We start from the raw sequence: 19,057 nt of genomic DNA, 5'->3' as shown, positions 1-19,057 counted from the left end.
CTTGAATATTTCTGAATTTACAAATATTGCTACGATTTTAATTCTTTTGAAGAAACATCAGAGTTAAATTAAAATCAGAAATAACTATCAATAGTTAACTATTAAGTTAAAAAAAATCTACAAATTTTTACGAAATATAGAGTATTTATTCCAACACATCCAACATTTCAAAAAGACAATAAAGTAGCTTCTCAAGGGTATGTTTGTTATTTTAGATCACATCAGATTTGTGGTGTAAAAGCTGGGCAAGTAAATATGCGGATAATAGCAGGCGGATCATGCACTCATCTTTTCGTAACGCTAAAGTGTCGGCTGAGCAATTACTAATACTTGTGTACAGCATTTCTTTCAAAAAGCGGAGGGAAATTGGAGGAATGAGTGCACACAATGCAACTGATGTCAACATCCCACACGGCTGGCTGCTTTTTTGTCACTTTGTTGCAAATGATTTTCCAAACCAGCGAGAGTGATCTTCTCAACACTTTCTCGCATACTCTAAAAAATTTATCGTCAGAGACACTCGTACAATAGTTAAGAAATATTAACTTTTAGTATGAATTTAGCACTTTTACGGAATTTCATGTCATCCTTGGCGAGTAATTTGGCGGCTATATTAATAGTATCCTGGCACGTGTTAATAGCATCCAAAAATCGAATTTGTGTTTTAGACATGTTTTTATCAATCGATTGAAACAAAAATTTTACACGAAACTGTACTTGTATTTACACGAACTGTACTTGTACGCAAAATAACATACCAAATTTGATATATATTTAAATCATTGATTTTTTTTTTAATTATCGCGTTTACATGCTTTTGAAAGTGAAGACTGACAGATAGTCAACCCCTAGTTAGATTTGGTTCATAATTTGACAGGTGTCTACAGTATAAATATTAAATCTGTGTACCTAATTTTATTTATCTAGTTCTCTTCTTAACGTCTTATTAAATAATATTCGGACAGATGGATAATTAATTTTAATGGATTTTTTATTTTTAATTGGATAGAATTGGATATCATAAAAAATTTCATTCGTCCAGATCAAAGCATATTTTTTAGTTATCTTTGTCAAAGACAGGTAAAAATTTTCCAAAAATATGTTTTTCGATTTCAGGATGGTTTAAAACGTGGAGATTCGTTAAAATCTCGAATCCGAAATTTTTGACGATTACTATATTTCTTCTCTATGTATATGCGAAAGTAAAAAGAAGATATGAATATATGTACACCTATTCTTATTTAACTGAATATGAAGGGACAGATCTGCAGTTCATTCAAGAAACACTGCCTAAAAATCTCCTTGTCAAAGTGTAATTGACTGTTATTCATCATTTCGGACAATTTATTCTCATAAGTAGGAAAGATGCAGCAAGAGAAGCCAGATGTTAGGTGTTAACTTTATCATTTCTTTTATGAAGATTACATTTTCCCCATATTTAAAAAAAAAAAATGCTTTCTTTAGATGCAATAGTGTTCCGTTTTTTAAAGCAACACTAGGGCTATTTTGGGACGGACCTCATAATTTTGAACCGCGGTCAGACGATGAGAATTGAACTGGCACCCCCTCTCCCAACTTCTACACCATATCAGCGGGAGGACGTTTGGCCTCGACGGATTTAACGTGCACCAGACCCGCTCACGCGATGGTTCTTCGGTGGAATCGGGTTTCGAAGCCGAGATCTTTCCACCAGATCACCGCGGCCTCCCAGATAAAATAGGATCTTATAGCTTATTTTAATTTTGCTTGCGTTTGAATTTTAAGCTCATATCTTTTAATCTCATATCTTTATCTAATCTCAATATTTTATATTCATATATTTCGTGTAAGAGAAAATGAAAATAAAAAAAAGACCTTTAAAACTTTTCGAAAGTAGAATATTACCCCCCCCCCTTTTACTCATTGTCAAAATAAATATCCATTTACATATTATTAAATAATATGTGAGCCAAAACTGCATAACTCGGAATGCAAAGTAACTGGTCATGCAATCGTTTTTAATCATTAAAAAAAAAATACTCTTAAATGAAGAAAACACTTTAAATTAGCAAGAAATATTTCGGTCAAAGACCTTCCGTTATTTTTCTACTTTTACTTATCTTAAAATCTTTGCTCTATTTTCAGATAGCAAATTCTTCAAATTATGTTAGAATGAGTAGTGATATTTCATTTTTGGGCTCGGCTAGTTAGACTTAAATAACTGTACACATTCTAGTTTTAAATTTGACTAACTACTGTTATCCGTTTGAATTTTAAAACGGAAGTAGAATATATTTAGAAAAAGTGTTTCGGAGCAAACCCTCGATTCGTTATTATCGGGTTTCATTTTATCTGTAATAACTAGTGGACAATCGAGCTGAAGTGGTTTTCTTTTATAAATCACCAGTAATCTGGTTTCTGATGTTTTGTAAACCGTGTGCTTGTCTTTTGTTCCGAATAGAAGAAATATTCACATTGATTTGACCGGATGCCTATGCCAGTTGCTCAAGCAACAAATTAAATACCGAGATGTTCATAAATGCCAGCTTTAAATAGAGAATTAATCCTTCACACTCGGAAAAGTAATTCGATGCATAATTATTAATCTAATATAAGAATTTGTTAATTGCCTCGAAAAATAAATATCTTAATATATATAAATTACGTGTCACGTTGTTTGTCCGCGATGGACTCCTAAACTACTTATCCGATTTTAATCAAATTTGCACACCGTCTGCAGTTTGATCTAACTTAAAAGATAGGATAGCCCTGTTTTTAATTAAAATTATAATTAAAAATTCAAAAACTAACTTTCCCTCCAAAAAAAATCCTTTCATTTTCCCCACCGCCAAATGAGTAAAGCTTCAATTTTTTTTTTTTTTTCCCAACAGCAATGAGGCTAGGGCTAACATTTTTCGGCCGATTATTTCAAACGATTCTGTTTATTTTCTTAATGTTTGATGCATTTAAACATTGTTAATGAATCGATCTTTCAGATTCATTCTGAAGTACTTTTGAATTAAAATAAAACAGATTAAAGGAAATTAAAAATTTCTAATCTACATAGCGTTACCCCAACTGGCGTAGAAAAATTCACATATGTGCGTTACCGTAATTGGCGTTGAAAATTCACGCATGCGCATTGTATTATGATTGTTTACATTTCAACGGAGGCGAACTCGATTTAAATTATTTTTAGGTTAGTTGTATGCTTTTGTAATTAAATTGTATTTATGTTAGTTTAAGTTCATCGTTTTTTAAGTAATTTTTTTTACATGTTTCCGACCGATTATTTTAAACGATTCTGTTTATTTTCTTAGTATTTGAGGCATTTAAAATTAAACACTGTTAATTAATATATACCTGCTCAAGATGAATCTGAAAAAATTTTGTTGACAAATTCTTGAGATATTACATAAATTAAGAAAGATATTCTTTAATGCCCATAAGGTTTAAATGCTCAGTGACTCTGTTTTCAGTAATCATATTACAAAAAAAAAAATGCTTTGTTTCAGTAAAAAATATTATTATATTAATTGCAGATTAATCATTTCCACTTTAATTTTTAAAGCATAAATTCTACGGGAGCTAACAGAAAATTGGAGAGATACAGATTACGTTATGACTGAAGGCCTTTATAATATTCTGAGTGAATTGAAATTTGAAGTTTTAATATATTTAAATGAAAAAGCTATTAAATTAGGAATTACATAAAATAGTTAATTATTAAAATTTTAACGAGCATTAATGGCGTACCGGCTGGTCGCCAAAGGCGGCTAGTATATATATATATATATATATATATAATTGCTTTAAGTTGTATTTCTCCAAAAAATTAATTTACATCTTACCATTCTGTAGGTGTTTTTAACAATCAAAATTGAAAAAAGTAATTAAAACGCTAAAATGACGCACTGTCTTGAATGATGAGGGACAGTCACCAAAGGGTTTGTTTTACAAGGTTACCCAGCATGATAGGATTAAAAATAGTGTCAAAGAAGTGTTCCGAATTTTAAAAAAATGCTACAGATTTTATTTAGATAACATATTTCAGATTAGTTGAGTTCAAATACAAAAAGGTAATAAAAATAGTTAACTTTACATAAATGTAAATTCTTTCCAAAGTTGCTATATATTTAAAGTGATAAGTCAGTTCGAATCAAATGGGTTTTTCCGATTTTCGACTCTGCTTTTTTTAATAATAGTTTTAGAAATTCAAAGTAAGCTACATATGAACGAATTATCCTTGATACATCCGTCACATCATCCACAGATATTTCATATTAAAAAGGGATTAGCGAGATTTATTATTTTTTAAAAATTAAGCCTTGGAAATTCTTTCCAACTTTTACTTTACTTGAAACAGTATCTCCTTAATATGACCAAATAGGATAAATTAGATTAAAAGGAAGAATATAAGAGCAAAATATTTTACTTGCGCTTCTTCAACTCTTCATGTTTCCCTTATAGAAAAATTTTCTAACTAATTATTTGTCTAAAATTGATATATTTTTATATTTTATTCAACACACAGACTTAAAAAAAATGTCCTGAATTTCAAATTCAGATACTATTTACTTTAAAAATTCAGAATACTTAGTACTTTAACGTTACTTAAGTTTCTGAAAGATTCTTTATTTTCTTTCAATTTCTTTTTCTTTCTCTTTCTCTAATACTGATAATTAATAATATAAAAACTAAATTTTAAAAAAAATCCTAAATTTCAATTTAAATGAATCACTCAACACTATAGGATTTCTATCTTTCTTTTTAAATAATATCTATTTAATAATTATTCAAAATGCACACTTACTGGTCCGAAAAGGAGCTTTAAGGTCGTCATCAACGTCACCTGAAAAAGAAAAAAAAATCCCATTCAATCTTTATGATATTCATAATTAAATGGATGAATAAATAAAAGATTATAATAAAGTCAAGGATAAAACTTCTTGCTGTTATAATTTTCCTCAAGTATAAACCTTATGCAGATTTAAATCTATCTCTGTCTACATAGAAAAAAACAACAACAACAGAAAGCTAACAAAGGCCATAATTATATAAGAAATTATAAATTTAGAAACTACATATATTCACAACATTATCATAGCATTTTAAAATTGTTTAATTTAGTTTAGTTTAGTTTAGTTATATTAACGTCCCGTTTTAAAGCAACTGTAAGGCTGTTTTGGGACGGACCTCGTCATTTTGAATCATGGTCAGGTGAAGAGGACGATGTCTAAGTTGGCACCCACCCCCTCTCCACACTTCCACGCTACACCAGCGGGTGGACGTTTGGTCTCGACGGATTTAACGTGCTCCATACCCCTTACACGACGATTCTTCGATGGAATAGGGTCTCGAACCTAAAATCCGGTTCCGAAGCCAAGACTTTATCAAAAGGTCACCGCGGACCCTTTAAAATGCGTTTATAGTATTTGTGTCTATGCTTAAGATATTCCATATTGTTGATTTAAAATTCTAAATTCGTATCGTATCAAAGCTTTAAAGATATTTTTAATTTCCAGTGATAACTTTTCATTCTATTGAAGGGATTCTTATTATTATTGATTGAGACAATGAATACTAAGACAACGCTGAAATTTATATGTCAGTATACAAGAGCGAAATCAAAAGAAAACTGATTTGTTTAAAATGATCCTAAGGTTAAAAATTATATGTTCCATCTGTATGCAATACAATGTGTGAGCATATATTAGCAGCATGCACTGTCTATAAAGAAAATTTTAAAACAACCAGCAAATGCAATAAGTCATTGTTTTACTTGTCAGTTTTAGCTGTATAATGACAAGCACACGAGAAGGATAAATTAATATATGCAATATGAAATTAAAAATACATATATTACTCAATTTTTTTCCCTGTTTTATAATGTTAAAAAATAATTCACAATATTTTTCAAAGAAAAGAGAAATGTGAAATTTTCCATACTTTGAACACATCAGCATTTGAATCTCGTGTATCTAAATAATGTTGCCAAAAAGTCTTCTAATTAAAGTTCGCTTTTGTATATAACAAAAAAAATGACAAAATGATAGCCGACTGGAAAAGGAAATGCTCTTTTGTACGATCGAAAAGTTTTTAAAGATACAATATAGCGTGAATGATATCAGAATCCATTTAGCATTAAGATGTTGCAAACTATTGCATGATACACCTTCACACTGTTCGCAATATTTTATAACAATCAGTACTTGAAATAAAGATGAATGTGTGTAGTATGTCTGCGTGTTGCCGTTCTTGTAGAGCAGCAACTTACTAACGGACAAACTAAGCATAGTTATACTTAGCAGGATGAGAAAGTTCATTTGGTAATTTTAATTCAAGTTTTCATTAAAAATTGTAAGAAATGTTGGCCTTAATCCCGCAAAAACGTTCGAAAATATTACAACACAAAAACGACTTTTGCAGGCTTAAAAAAAAATTTCAAAAGATTAATTTTTTAGTGATCTTTATTATTTCCTCGTGTAAGTCAGTTTCTATTTTTAATCAATATTTAAAAAAATATTTTAAATATATTTCCCAACAATACATATTTCATATAAATTAAATGTCAAATTTAACCTGCACGAGTACTTTATACTTGCATTAACAAAAATCAACTTCTATCAACGATCACGTTGAAAAAGCCTGAAATTAAATGATTAAGTTAACTCCTAGTGGAAAATAAGCCTAGAAAAGTGTCATTTTTAGCACGTGTCTGTGTGAAATGAAAAGGAAACTATTTTAGAAAAATAGATGTGAGAAAAAAACTTTACTTGACTTTTTAAAATATTTGTTGTTAGTTCAATCATTCGGGGTATTTTAAAACAAATATGGTTTGGTTTAGTTATATTAACGACCCGTTTGAAGCAACGCTAAGGCTATTTTGGGACGGACCTCGTAATTTTGAACCGCGGTCAGATGACGAGGACGACACCTGAGCTGGCACCCCCCTCTCCACTAAAACAAATATGATTTAATATACGCAAGATATCCATTCTCATTGGAATTGAACTGCTAATTTCTATACCGTTAGCAATAGGTATGCATATCTACTTGGAAGAAGGGTTTAAAGGAAATAATTATATTTTATGCAGTTTGAAGGTTCTGAATAATTTTTTTTTTGCCGACTTCCGGTTTTATTTAGGAAAATATTCTTGAGGCACTAATAAATTTCTATTCTTTTACAACAAAAATGGATCTGAATAAGGAAAAGTTGAATATCACTACTATTTAATAAAAATGAAAGATTTCAGACCGCTCCATTGATGGTCTCAAAGAAGATACGCCAAACAATACCTAAATTATTTAAAGGTCTGGATTAAAATGATGAAATTATTATTTATCCTAAAATAATGATAAAATCTTCATAACTCGGTCAGATTTGCTCGTAGAAGATTGAAAATATTTTTTTTTTAATTTTAAAATTTGAGTCAAGAAAATTTTACCGAAGATGATTTCTTAGAAATAAAAGACTGTATAAAATTTTGATTTCATGAGATTTTTAGTACTATATTTAATGAATAAAACAAATTATTATTATCATTGTTTACCTAATTTAAAAACCTTTCAAAGTAAAACTGAAAATTGGATTTTATATTGAATCATTTTTATTTAACAATCATCCGGGATACTCCATAATTTATAAAAAAATATATATATTCGTTCCTATACATAAGACTTCAACTTTGAAGGACTTCATTTTTTATACTCGTTTTTGAAAACATGCTTGGATTCAGCAAAAAATGTTTTTGTATTTGTTGGAGTAAAGAAAGTTATTAGAATAGCTGTTGTATTAGTTTTGTTGAAGTTGAGTCGCTTCCACCTGAATTATAAGTTCAAACTTTAGAAGAGATGACAAAAGATTTGAAAAAAAAAATGAAAATAATGAAGAAAGTGATATAAAGCCTCTAAAATAGTGTGAGCTGTAAATATTTTAAATGTGAAGCTCAAAATGTGAAGCTTAAAAATGTTTTACTGAAGCAGATATTATGACCAAGTTATATATAATATTTAATCAAAAATTGTAAGGACCATTAATTCCTGTAAACCGCTGATTATCAAAGGCGGTTAGCATATACAGTACACTCCTGGTATCCACCTTACGTGGCAGAAGGTCTGGCCGGATAATGCAAAAGCTGAATAGGCCGAAATTCTATGAATTCATTTCTTTGCCCACCAGAAGACAAAACTTTTATCAAAAACTCACTGCTATAATACGTATTTTCGCACTTATTTTTGAGTATCAAGCCCTTCGTTTATCTCAATGTGAAAGCAGACGCTGTCCAGTGAATCATAGAAGTAGTTGCCGGTAACGCGTCGAGTTAAAATAGAGGGCCCTGTACTGTAGTTTATATACTGCGCTTCTAATTTCAAGAATTTATTAGAGAAAAAGTAAGTTAAAGGATATAAACTGTTTACGTTTTAAAATAAATTCTGTAATGGTCAACTTAAATTTAGGAAACATAAACAAAACATTAACGTAAATCGTAAGCCTAGTTCTTAAGAAAATTGACTCAAACTGATTTTATTTTTCACTGATAAATGATTACACAGATATGAAAAAGTTACCCTAAGGTAAGAGTCAAAGAGTCAGTCTTAGGTTTCAGGTTATGAAAAAGTCAGATATGAAAAAAGTAACCCCAAGATTAAAGCCAAAATTTCCAGATTTTAGGTTTTGAAAAAGTTTTTAATAGATGATTTAATAGACCCCTTGCCTTTCTCCTTTAATTACGATAAAAGAAAACTAGGCAGGATAGTACAGAAGCCGTAGAGTCGGCAGTGTACTGTAATATTTAACGATATTCTACAATAATGAAGAACATGCTATACTACTTAGGATATGAAGGAGCTAACTGTTGATATGACATCAGCTTTTCAAGACGATAGTAGATATGGCGTTAGTAGATAAGATTTCGCCGTTTTTATAAGGCGGAAACTATTTGATACTGCACGATATCCCTAGATATAAATAAGATGGAAAGCTGGACCTCTGATGCCTATATCGGGTCAGGGAAAATGAACCTGAACCTCACAAATTCCTAGACCTCGGAATCTAAATATATCCCTGGGATCCCATTCCTTTTAAATGATGCATTATTTCAAGTATCATTTCCAGGAGAGAAAAAATGCTCCACTAACTGCGCGAGCCTACTCCAGTTGCGACAGACGCGCTTAATCATCGATGTAAGCATATACTGATGAATAAATGCATCTGGAAGCGTTAGACCGTAGGCTCAGTCAGGGGACGTAGAGGTAATTTACGACAAGGAAGTCGTAAATGTGTGACAAGAGAGAATTTACGCAACTCCATAAAACACTCGGTGACATCCGAGTTTTATGTGGTCGACTGCTTACTTTGGAGGAATAAAAAAGCCAGTTTTCTCCAAAATTTGGAACGGAAATAGAAATTAATAATTTCTTCAGAAATTTAGAAATACCTGTTGAAGGAAATGAGCGTGGGACTTGAGAATTAATCGCGCATGAAAGAGACCCACATTTAGGATGGCGTATGATGGAGAGAACGAAAGCTAAGAATCTAAGTCTCGAAGTAAACTATATATTTTTTAAAGTTCTTTTCTACATGAATTACATACAGAGAAAGTATTGTTATCGTCAAAAAAGTCTCCTAACTCTCTTCCTAAAGCTTCCTAAAACTCTCTTGCGAACTCTCTAATAAAAGTGTTATCTCCGAGAATACCTTGCATAGCATTGGGGTATAACCATTAGGAAATATTAACCTTTGGCATGAATTTAGCATTTTTACTGAATCTATGTTTGATTACTGGCGAGAGTTTTGGAGATTAATCGTTGGCCTGTGGTTAATGGCATCCGAAAATTGAATTTGTGTTTTAGATGCGTTTTTCTTAGCCGATTTCATAGTGATACAGAACTAGACACTTGTAGTCACAAAATCACATAATAAATTAGATATATTTAAGTCACTTCGGTTTTGAATTATCGCGTTTGCATGTTTATCATCAGAGGGTGGTCCGTACTCCATCGCTCGTTGCATTTGACTCAAAATTTGATATGTCTTTACATTGTAGATGTTAAATATGAGTACTGAACTTTATTTATCTAGTTCTCTTCGTTTTGTAGTGATCGTGTTAACTTATATTCGAGCAGACAGGCTTCCTTTGAATGAAATTTGCTCAAAATTTGATAGAAATCTACAAATTAGGTGTAAATACTGAACGCCAAATTTCATTTGCGTAGCTTAAACCGTTAAACCAAACGAATATTTTTTTAAATGTGTTTTTCGACCTCAGGGTGGTCTAAAACTTGAATATTCATAAAAATCTCGAATTCAAATATTGTGATGATTTCAATACTTTCTCTATACTTCGTAGACGAGAAAGTAAAAATTTGCCTCTAGGGTTTGATGAATTTCTACATTTCAGACTCCGTATCAATTAGGAAACGCAACAACTGTCATGAAAATAAGTTGTTGCATTTCATCAAATCTGCAGTTTATTCCAGCATTTACTATTGAAATCCTATTTAAAATCAATCTTTTGTATGTTTAGAGATGCAAACAAAAATGAGAGATTCGTAAGAGAAAATGAATGAAAATGGAAAATTCAAATGAAAGCTGTATTCAACTACACGCAGGGATCATTAGTCCATTCAAGATTTGGAGGCACGTTTGCCATCAAAATATAAAATTATAGTATTTTTTTATTGATTTTAATTTAATCTATGCAAGCAGTTTGTAATACAAGTTATAAAAAGATGAAATATTTAATTAAGGTATTTTCAAGTTACAGATAGTTCCACTGTTTCGTATGTAAAAAAAAGAACTTCTAATCTTTTGAAACAAATTTATAAAAGCTATAAAACCTTTTTAAAGACTTTAATAAATAATTAAATAGAATAACGTTCTAAAATACAAATGTTATTTGTTTTATTTTGAAAAATCTTCAAATAACCATACTAAAATAAAGAAAATTTTAAAATTACATAAACATGAAAATACAGAAAACAAATTCTTAAATCCTTAGGTTCCCTCAAAGTTATAAGAGCCCTTAGGCAATTTCCTACTTGGTTTCTTTAACAATTAGACCCTAATTGAATCCATAGTATTAACAAATGACAAAGTTCTCTTTTTTTTTTTAACATTTAGGCAATTATCGTATTAGACGCATGGCATTTAAAAAGAATCTCTGTACCATTGACATCCGAAGATCCGTTTTCACTTCCTTAAATATTGGGCATATTTTGAGCGATCCTTTATCTAATCTTCAACAACTTGCAAACAAGCAATTCAAACCGATACTCGGTGAAAATACTACACAAGTTAAAGGCCTTGCTGTCAGTCCTTACCTATCAGGCTGCCACTTCCTGTCAGTCCATACAGCTGTCGTACTTTATTTCCTGTCCGCCTGCCATTTTTTTTTTGTTTGACATTTTCATCATATTGTCTAATCTGTCGTTCACGTAGAAGTGCCTACAGTTTAATGCACGATGTGCGGCGATCAAGTCAGCTATTGGTTGGAAAAGAGAGTGTGCACGTTTTCATACACCTTGCTGTACTCGTTCGTCTTTTACGCACAAGCCACCGACATTTAATGATTTGGCATCTGCTTTTCTTTAAAAAAAAAATTCTCTTTAAGATTTAGTTTCATTCAGTTGGATTAGTTTGCACATCTCTAATGTAGGAGCTTGCAGCAAAGAAAATTCAAATTCCACACTATAAAATTCTGTGTGTTATGGTATTTGATAAACTTAGTACAAGAGTATTCCAAATTTTTTCTCATATTCCTTAATAAAGGTGTTATTACTCTCCTCTTCGCATAAAACTTATGGATGTGGCAATGGCGTAAATGTTACGATCTGATTAGATTCCAATTTCAGAGTTCTAGACATGAGTATGAACAAATGAAACCCGAAATTGACACCGATCTTCCATTTTAATAATAAAATCTCATAACAATTACCATTTGTCTAAGTCGCAATATTTTTCAGTTATAGCGTTTACATACATTCAAAAGTCCAGACCGACAAACTATCCACCTGTTATCAGATTTTCGTTCTATTTTTTTTTTTTTTACAGATCTTATTTCAGATTCTAAAACTCTTTACCAAATTTTATCTATTTAGCTTTTTGTATTTCGTAGCTATTATGCTCACTTGGACATATATACAGACAAATTTTCTACTAATGAATTTCGTTCAAAATTTGATGGAAACCTAGACATTTTTAGGAAAACATATCCAATTTCATCTATCTAACTCAAAGCGATTTTTCGTTATCAAATCAATATACAGATGAAAGAAATAATTCCAAAAAATACATTCTATGAATTCGGAAATATCTCAAACGTGGAGATACGTCAAAATCTCACATTCGAACTTTTCGACGATTATGTGTTTTTTCACTTCATAAACAAGAAAGTAAAATGGCTAAAATTAAAGATAACATATAGAAGAAATGTACGAACTTTCTCGATAAAATCAAGAGTCGTTCTAACTCAATTGTCTATTGTCAAACTTTCTTCCTTCGCACTAAATGGAAGATGCATTTCCAAAATGAAACTTTGTTAATTGATTCCAAATTGAGAAATACCGACATGATTTTTTTTTTTTTTTGCTTCCTATTTTTCGCAGCAACTTAAAAATGTGTCACTTCTTTTTTAGTCTCCTCTTAAACCTTATTCCAAAACGCATCTGTACTCATTCTTGAAACCCTTTCTTTACCCAAGTCTTTGTCGTCTCCCGAGTCCCTGTTTAGCATTCAGAAGGAGGAAAGTGCTTTGCCACTCAATCGAAAAACTTAATCCATTTTGTTAAATCAACCGCATGTAATGTCGTATCTGATGCGGATATCGTCGTGTGTCATTTCGATATTCAAATATGCAAGTCGAAATACCAATTCATTTGATAGATTAAAATAATTTGGGCATTTTCGGCATAATAATCTGTTACATTTTTGTCTGGATTGCAGTAATAATAAATATCCCAAATAGGATACCTCGTCTAATAATAAAGAGAATTTCGTAAAGCCTGGATTCTGGAACCATATTAGAACTAGGCTAACCATGGCGAAATCACAAGTTAAATTCCACTCCATATTTCCATACCATATTAGTTAAAAGACGTTAACTCGCGAATATATATGTAGATGGAAGATCTCAAGTAGAATCTTATCTCGAACCCGCAACCCTCCGGTTCTTAAGCCGCCGAATCTACCATTTGACATTCATTCCCATCTTCTGCTTAGTGCTCCATGTTCTAAAGAAAGAAGTCATTTAAAGAAATTCTTCTGTAAATTACATTTTTTTTTTTAATAAAAAAAATTACTACGACAGAATTAAAAAAAAATATGCTTGTGTCTAAAAATGTTTTTTCCTCTCTCAAAAATAGCTTTTATTACAAAATTATATACAACACTTGTTAATATAAGCTTATAAAAGCATAGATAATTTTGGCCTACGTTTTTTTTTTAATTATATAATCAAATGGTTATAAGGTAAACTAAACATACTTATAGATTAATTCTCCAATTGCCATATCTCTATTTCCGCGGACTTTCTTGTGAGCTCAGCTCATACCTTCAAACTTTGCATTCAGTTAAATAACATTTCTTTTGCTTTAGTATACGGATCTATTTGTCAATGTTATATTTAAGCACAGATTAAAAAGTGCACAACCAGAGAGTTAATTATACAAATTGATGAGTGAAGTAAATCAGGTTTTCCTTAACCTTATTTTACAAGTCATTAAAATAAAATTAATGACCGAAAATTGCAGAAAACAATCGATTTCTTTTTAACTTCAAACGTTTTTTACTAATTAACATTAAATTTTTTGGAGTTGGGAAGACATACTGACGGATTAACTCTTTAATAGAAAATGACGGATATTTGGATGTTTGTCAACTCATAAACCAGATCAATTTGGCAATATTCTTTCTTCATTGAAAAGGAATACTTAAATATATATACCTATCCTTGTTTCTATTAACTTGGGATTTAACAGCTAAGGTTCTCGACATTCCATAAACTGAAACGTCGTACTTTGAAACATAAATTTAATGATAGGCTTAGTTAAATCTTGCTTTGCTCTTAAAATCTTGCTTTAGATTACAAAACAAAGTTTCAATTTAACTCACAATATTATTTGAAAATTATGTAACATTTAAAAAATAAAATTTAGATTTGGAGTCGGTTTCACTTGCCCTGATGGCGATTTTCTATCCAGAAGTCCTTAGTTTTCATTATAAGACTTGCATTCCGTGTTTCACACCACAAAGAAATTTCAGAAAAGATTCCATTTTCAAATGATTTTTTCTTTCTAAATATGATTTTTTTTTCGAAATAATTTTCTATTATGAGTCAATAATTAGAAAAGCGCTCTGAATTGCAGTCACTGTCAAGTCGAAATTATATTAAAGTTCCATTTCAAAGAAATACGCAGAAAAGTTTGAGGAAGTCCTAGTTCTTTTGGACCCCGGTCAGATGACGCGGATGACGTCTGAGCTGGCACTCCCCTCTCCAAACTTCCGCACCACAATAACGGGAAGACGTCCGTCTTACAACGTCAGAGTGCACAAAGCTTGCATACACGACAAATCTATAGAAGAATCAAGTTTCGAACCCAGAGCTTTTCGGTTCCAGGACCGAGTTCTTACTTGACCGTGTCAGGTTGAAGAAATTTACAAAAATAATGTCGGTGTGTACGCATTACTTCCCGAAGTAGAGTTACAGAAATAACCTTATGGTGTAAACGATTTTTGTTTTAAACGTATAAGTTTTATTATTCAGAATATCGATTTCTGGTATTTGAAAGAAAATTTTATTGGGATATATGAATTTCGAATTAACCAAAATCATAAATATTACTTAGTATATAATAGTATATCGCTTGAATTTCCAAGTGGAATTAACATCAGCACTCAAGAATTCGTTATGAAAAATACTTCATTTAAATATCTATATACATAAAGACACATCGTCTTCCTATAAACCTACTGATTTTGTTAGATATAAATTTGTCATATACGTTTTTCAAGACAAGTGGAAGGCTTCAAAAGTCGGTTGATTAAAAATTTAAAAAATTTCTGGTTTTTCTCGATACGTTTTAAGAAAATCTCTGTCTCACAAAAATGACTTTTATAATATCTGTTGATTTAAAAGGATTAGCTTTTAAGTGAAACCAGTCTCATTTCCTTACAATTCTTTTCCCTATTTTAATGAATTTCTTAAAAATTCTATTTCAGTCACAATTTTTTTTTATCATGAGATGAAATTTATTCTTATTTAACTGTTCTACGAAACTATTAAAACGCGTGCTTTTGAAAATGATAAAACTTATATAAAAAATCACATTTTTTGGAGTTTGAATGTGTTTTATGGCACAAAAGCCACTTGGGCTAAACTGCGACACACTCATGGTATTAAAATACTTGTATCCAAATTGAATAATAAACTTTCGAAAATATGAAAATATAAAAATAATAATTGAAACTTAGGAGATCTACGAAATTCAAGTCTAAAAGTATAAAGATGTAATAGCCATGAAAAAACAATGACATAAGTTATAGCACACAGCTAAAAGCGTGGGCGATCTTTATATACGATTATAAAAACTAGTATTTAAAAAAAATTAAAATGTTAACAAGATGAATTTTGGAAAGCAACTCACTTAATCAGGGTGAGTGAGATATCTGGGGAAAAAAAAGTACGTCGCTGTGAAGAAAACCATGTATATTCTACAAGAATGTGTAAAATAGACATAAGACTGTTACAAGCTGAGCAAAATGGTATTGGTTTCCTCATCAACAAATGTTGGTGGGTGAATCGTGTGAGATCAATCCTTAACCTAGTTAAAATAATGTCCATTTATCTGCTGGGCAAACTTTCATCGGAGATGAACTCTGAAATAAGATTTATACTTCCGTTTTTATTTCATAATGTATACTTGATTTGCAAGCGTAGTCATTTGTAGTTGATTGATTCTGTACAGATTGTGTAGTCCTATCAAATAAAAAAAAAAATACTAAATGTATTCTCTGCTAATAGTTTAATAACCAAGAAAGCCAATATTGGAGAGAAATTGTTTGCCAGGTGGTTAGCATATACATTATGTAAAATTATCCAAAAAAATTGAATGATTTGCAATTGATGATTACACAAATATAAGAGGCTGGTCAGTATAGTATTAATAGATTGAGTCTAATCAAGTTGTCCTTGATTAGACAACTATCTTAAAGTTAATTACATATCTAAATTTTATAATTTTTTCACCAAGAGTCAATGGCCCGTTTCCTTTCCTTCACGACGATCCATTTGTTTTTGACACAAAAATTCCGCCCTCTGTCACACACTTTGAAAGCAAAACACAAACTCCCCTCTTCCAAAATAAAACACGGGGCTCGCACTCGCAGGCGACCCGGAGACCGAGTGTGGGTGTTTTGAGCCAGGTGACGTGGAAGAAGGGGGTGTGCAGCTGTTGCCGCATACAGCAGCTGATCTTTGCATCCGGAACCCGCCAAATAGAACAATAAGAAAGAAAGGAACTCGCGAACAAATAAAATAAAAATATTTTTGCATTCTTTTCCGGAGTTTACCGAGCGCCAAGTGCTTGCTGCTCGGTGGAATGTAGCTGGATGTAGAGCTCACTATTTAGCCTTTTTTTTTTTTAAATCTAGAAAGTTCGAACAGTATATAAATGCTGTTAATGATACAATTAATTGAAAAAAGTGTTTTTTTTTGTTTGCATTGATTTTTTTCTCCACCTAAAAGATATAGAGAAAAAATTCAGAGCTGTTATTTTACATATTTAGAAAAAATCTAAAAATCGGGAAATATAGAATTTATTTTAAAAGTCTTGCTCTACCAGGGGGGGGGGGGTATATAAATGCTATCAATTCGTAAATTATCACAGTAACAATATAAAATCTAAGTGCTAATATGTCATCCATTCTGTTATATACTGTTTTCAAGATTTTATTTTATGTCACACATTTCTCTTTCTTTCTGTAAAGTGGGCAATAAATTCCACAATGAAACAATTTATATGATATTTAGAGTCACATGACAAACTTTATTTCCATTTCACTGAACATTGTCTGAAACTGTGATGGTTGTCAAGTCAAATGAAATCAGCAAAATTATATGATGAAATAAGTTTAAGATTTATTTAAATAATGTCAATATTTGGGTCTTTTTAGTACTTTTATTTAAGGTAGGATACATTGATATAAACTGATTTTTGTAACTAGACTGACAATTGATGGTTTATATGACTATAATATTGCACGGTACCATTAAAAAGTTGAAATAGTACTAGAGGAAGTAGCTTCTAGAGAAGGCAAGATTTCGGATGTGATAGACTTTTTTTTCTTTATTTTCTGTGAGAATAAAATAATTTTGATTGGATTTGAACAGGTAGATGATACATAATAGGGGAACAAAATCTCTGCAAAGTTCATAGATGGCCCATACAGCTCTATGGGATGATGGATGGGATTTGAAATTTTTTTCCCCATAACTCTCTTTTCTATTGAAGACGGTCGATTCCAATGAGGTAACATGTCCTCTTATCCTAACAAACAACTTATAACAACCTAGCTGAAAGTCTCAATAGCAGTGATTACTAGAAGTTATGGATTGAAAAGTGGTTCCTCCGTCTTTAATTTCGACTGTTTTTTAAATCTGAAGATACTGTGTTGAAAGACCTCATCAGTTACATTTTATTCCACCCTCTTTCATCCCTCTAACTCTTATTAGAGGACTAACGATGGATAAGCATAATTTTCTTTTTATAATTTCAAATAAATGAGATTTGCTTTCGCCTCCAGAAAATATTTAAAAAATTTAGCTTAAACAGAATTTTTTTAAATTCATATAATTCTGAATTCTTCTCATTAAATTGCACAAGTATATTTAGGAACTCAAATAATTTCAAATCTTTTAATAAATTGATAATAATGCTTTGAAATTTTGCCCACTTATTTCACATTGAAGATAAGAGTCTCAACCCTTTGAGTTTAGAGTGTATATCCTGAAGGATAATATCCATTATGCTGACTCGATGATGATACCCAAACAGACAGCTTCCTTAACCATATTACCAAACAACACTAAAATAAACAAGTTCAGTCCATGACAGCAGACAAAGTGAATCAGATTTACATACTCAGCTGATCTTTAACATAAATTATCTATAAATTATTATATGTTTGATTCATCAGCAGCAGCACCCCAAAACATTCTGACATATTCTGATGAAAGTGTTGTCCTCTAATCCGTTGTTGTTGTTATTTATAATGGCACTTGCCATGGGCAAGCTCGCTGACGAAGTCAGCGATTTTAAGCCAATTAGGACCAAGAGTACGTCTTTGCTACTCACGCATCGCATTCGCTAGCACAACCCCTTTTTACAGGGGGGGCACATTCACACATCTCACAGATAGAACAGATGAAGAAGAACCATGCCCGAACCGGGACTCGAACCCAGGACGCCCAGGTCACGGGGAAGACGCGCTACCCCTATGCCAGGACGCCGGCCCTCTAATCCGTACCAAGCATTAATAATAAAGAATGAACAAGGTTATGAACATCACGAATACTTACGCTTTCTATGTCACTCTCATAAGAATTTTGTGCTTCATAGCATAACAAATAAAACATTTTGAATGATTTTTCTTTTTTACCTATTAAAATCAAAATTCGAATAAAAACTAGAACTACAATTTTAGTAAGAAAGGCACATACCAATTTTCATTTATTCAAACACGAAATGTATGTGATAATATAAATCGCCAGACAACCAGCCGTTGGATGGATTTGCTTCAAAATTTGATAAAAACCATTTTAAAGGCCTGTGTATCATTTTTTTAACACTGCGTTTTTAAATTATCGCAGAAGAACAGAATTATCCTTGAGAGATTAAGGTTTGAAATTTGATTCAGATCCGGTATAGATATTAAATCTCGGTCAAATTTTAACCACCTAGATTTATAAGTCTTGTAGCTATCATGTTCACTTGCTACCGGACAGCCAGAATTCTTGTGGATGGATTTCATTCAATATTTAATATATATTCTTTTAAAAACCATATTTGTAGAACTTTA

At 31.3% G+C, this 19,057-nt stretch overlaps 1 protein-coding gene across 6 annotated transcripts in view; it reads right to left on the bottom strand.

The window, feature by feature from the left end:
• LOC129984176 (delta-like protein B) overlaps positions 1–19,057 on the bottom strand; it is a 320,381-nt gene that overhangs the window by 124,989 nt on the left and 176,335 nt on the right. For all 6 annotated transcript variants that reach the window (XM_056093980.1, XM_056093985.1, XM_056093982.1 and 3 more), the window contains one exon: positions 4,793–4,831. The gene's annotated coding sequence lies outside the window, so the exon portion shown is untranslated. The remainder of the gene's footprint in view (positions 1–4,792; positions 4,832–19,057) is intronic.

This window comes from Argiope bruennichi, chromosome 9, assembly GCF_947563725.1.
Source record: "Argiope bruennichi chromosome 9, qqArgBrue1.1, whole genome shotgun sequence".
NCBI lineage: Eukaryota > Metazoa > Arthropoda > Arachnida > Araneae > Araneidae > Argiope > Argiope bruennichi.
The sequence above is the reverse complement of the archived record's forward strand: the minus strand, read 5'-3'. Positions and strand labels throughout refer to the sequence as shown.